Genomic DNA, 3,584 nt, shown 5'->3' on the forward strand with positions numbered 1-3,584 from the left:
GCCTCCAAATTCTGGGCAAGGCATGAATGGTTTTAGGGTTTCATGAACAGGGAGCAATATTCATCTTCCCCAAATCGAGTTGCTCAAATTTTTTTCCAGAAATATCAATTGGATATACCAAACGACTCAGCAAACAACCAACAACATGAATCCAACAATAATTTTCACTAAAACATAACACAACTCATGAATCGAGCAAAAACATGTTTCATCACCAAACTTCATTTCGACATAACTCAAGAAATAATCAACCATTTTCAAAAGCAAAACCATCATGAAGCTCAGCATGGATAGACCTTTCTAAAGCATGTAATAGTTTAAAGAAACAAGGAGGTCGAAATTTTACCAAAGTGGGAGGGCAGTGTCGATACAGTTGTTATTTGGCCATGTTAAAGTGAAACAGATGCTCCTTAAGCTCCCTAAAGTTGAATGGTGAAGTTGGCTTGGCTTGAAACGAACTGAAACAGCTTCAACCACACTTTGCCATTGATGATGCCTTAAAAAAAACAGTCGGGCAGGAGGCTTTCCAGTTGGGGAATGATGGTGAAAACAAGCTTAAAATGGTGTATGGATGTTGTTTTAGGCAAGGCAATGTCAAGCTCTTTGAGTTTCTTTTGCAGATTTTTCAAAAATGAGAGAAAATGAGGAAGAATGAAAAAATGAGAGAAAGAGTTTTTCTGCTTGTCAAATGTGGCTGCTAGGGTTTCTTTCAGCAGGAAAATGATGAATATATACTCTGTTTTGTGGTACTTATCAAGGTTCATGAAAAAGTGGAATGGAGTTGGTGAAAAGTGTCCTTTTGCCAATTTTCAAGCAAGTTGGTGATGGGTGTGTGTACTGCACGAAAATGGGCTTTGAACATGTCCAAAATACAATTTCAGATCAATTCCAAATGGCCAAAATGATGGAAAAGGTTTATTTTAAAAAGTCAAAATTTCACTTCACTTGAAATTAATTCAAGTAAGTCAAAAAATGCCATTTTGATATATGATGTTTTGGTGAGTGATGGTTACATTTTTGGAAAGAGGAGGTCAAATGTGACTTGTTGGAAAAAACCTCACCAAATTTGGCCAAATGGTTTGAGAGATATGGCCTTTTGAAGTTCAAAAATTTCTGAAAATGATTTGATCATAACTTGCCAACCATACATGGGAATTGAGTGTTCTTGGACTTTTTGGGAATGGGAGAACAATATCTTCAACTTTCGTGTTGGGCAAAAATTCATTTGAAGCTTGTATCATGATGTAAGTTTGGGATCAAGAAGTTTCCATTTTTGGCAGTTAAAATTACAGGTCCAGTTTCTATTTTTGGAAATTTCTGATCTGGCCTCAAAATCTTCCATGATGGTATTTGACATGATATATGAGGCCTATTTGGACATGAATAAGCTCTCTCAAACCAAATCCATCCATCCAAACCATAAAATCAAGCCCAGTTGACCAAGTTTGACTTTTTAGGGTTTCTGACTGACTGTGCATTGACTGATGACTTCTGAACATCCAATCCTTGACCAAAACACTTCAAATGGATCCCCAAGTCATGTGAACATGTTGGACCAACCATAGGGCCTTGGCTCCTTGAGAAATGCATTTGCTTGCTTGACTGACTGATCTCCTGACCAGTTTGACCTAATTCTCTTGATGACTTGCACTTGGGGCAAAGGGGACAATGCAATGTTATGCAGTGGACCATGTTATGTTATGACCTAATAATGACAATGTATGTATAATGATAGGTGCAAATTTGAGGTGCTACAACAACGAAAGCGCTTTGCTTAGTTCATTAGGAGTTTTTAACTTAAGAAGAAAAGAGATTTTAAGACTATTTTCGGACGCGTTTATAAGTTTAGAGTCTGGTTCGTAAGAACCTCTTTTGGTTAAGGAATCCAGGTTAAAATACTTTTCAACTTAGTCAAGATACTATATTTCTTAAAAATAGATTTACTACTCTAACGCATTGCGCGCCTTTTTATAAGTAACAATAAGAGGGTTTGATTAGGGAGTACAACTCGGTTCTGAATACGCGAAAGCGACAGTTCCTGTTAAATTGGTTCTTTTCAAAGTAGGAAACATTGCCCATAAGTAGTTCTATTAGCAAGTACTTAGATTATTAATTGATTATGTGAATTACATTCGAGTCTGTCTTTATTAATTGAACTTTATTCAACACTTTACTTTTCATTGCACACTTTAAAAACCCCTATTTTGATTGCCTTAGATAAACACCATAACAATAGATAACGATAGATTGACACTTGGTATTTATGGATTCGACAATCTTTTATATTACTCTGACGCGTTCGTATACTTGGGAAAAGCACGCATCAATTTTTTGGCGCCGTTGTCGAGGACCAATTTCGTCAAATTTCATACCCTGCTGTTATATCGTTTAGACTTAGGTTGTTACCTGCCGGTCAATGCGAAGAACTCGCAGCACCGGAAGCTTAATATATCCTCTACCGGAACCTGAACGTTACGCTCGCGCACGTTTATTTTTTTCATAGAATTAGGAGAGCTATGGCCGAAGATCAAAACCAAAGACCTCTTAAGGACTTCGCCCAACCATCCAACGAAGAACCTAGTTCTAGTATAGTAAACCCAACCATCCCAGCTAATAATTTCGAACTTAAACCCTCCCTGTTGCAACTAGTGCAACAGAGACAATCCGCAGGTCTCGCTACTGAGAACCCAAACCAACATTTAAAAATCTTTCTCCAATTAGCAAACACTTTTAAAACCAATGGAGCTTCTCCTGAGGCAATCCGTTTAAGATTATTCCCTTTTTCCCTCAGAGATAAAGCCCTATCATGGTTAGATTCCCTTCCACCCAATTCCATTACAACTTGGGATAACCTTAGAAGAGTATTCCTTGCTAGATACTTTCCCCCAAGTAAGACCGCCGTTCTTCGAAATCATATAACTAGATTTACCCAGAACCAAGGAGAATCGTTGTTCGAAGCTTGGGAGAGATATAAAGAGTTGTTAAGAGCATGCCCACATCATGGTTTAGAAAATTGGTTAATCATTCAAACCTTCTATAATGGACTTCACTATAACACTAAGATGACCATCGACGCTACTGCAGGCGGTGCGCTGATGAACAAACCTTATCCTGAAGCTAGTGCCCTCATCGAAGATATGGCTCAAAACCATCAATCATGGGGAGTCGAACGAGCGACAGTTGAGAAGAAGGAAGCCCAAGGAGGAGTGCATGAACTAAGCTCTATAGACATGATGCAAGCTAAAATGGATGCATTAGCCCTTAAGGTCGAGCATATGTGAATAAACCCGAATATTGTAGCCGCAATTTCGTCGGATTGTGAGATATGTGGAACCAAAGGACACCAATCTGCAGAATGCAGTCTATTAAACGAAACCCACTCTGAGCAAGTGAACTACACCCAAGGGAACCCATATTCGAATACCTATAACCCTGGATGGAGGAATCACCCAAACTTCTCCTATAAAAACAATAACCCTATCCAAAATAATGCACCTCCGAGACAACCTGGTTACCAAGCCCCAAGACCAAATCAACCTATGCAACCTGTACCACCAAAGTCGAACCTTGAGAAAATTATGGAA

At 38.6% G+C, this 3,584-nt stretch overlaps 1 non-coding gene across 1 annotated transcript; it reads right to left on the reverse strand.

The window, feature by feature from the left end:
* Positions 1–2,900: 2,900 nt before the first annotated feature.
* Positions 2,901–3,007, reverse strand: LOC127099182 (small nucleolar RNA R71). The gene has a single exon (XR_007793722.1). It is a non-coding gene; the product is annotated as a small nucleolar RNA R71 (small nucleolar RNA).
* Between the last annotated feature and the right edge of the window lie 577 nt (positions 3,008–3,584).

This window comes from Lathyrus oleraceus, chromosome 6 (assembly GCF_024323335.1).
Source record: "Lathyrus oleraceus cultivar Zhongwan6 chromosome 6, CAAS_Psat_ZW6_1.0, whole genome shotgun sequence".
Lineage (NCBI taxonomy): Eukaryota > Viridiplantae > Streptophyta > Magnoliopsida > Fabales > Fabaceae > Lathyrus > Lathyrus oleraceus.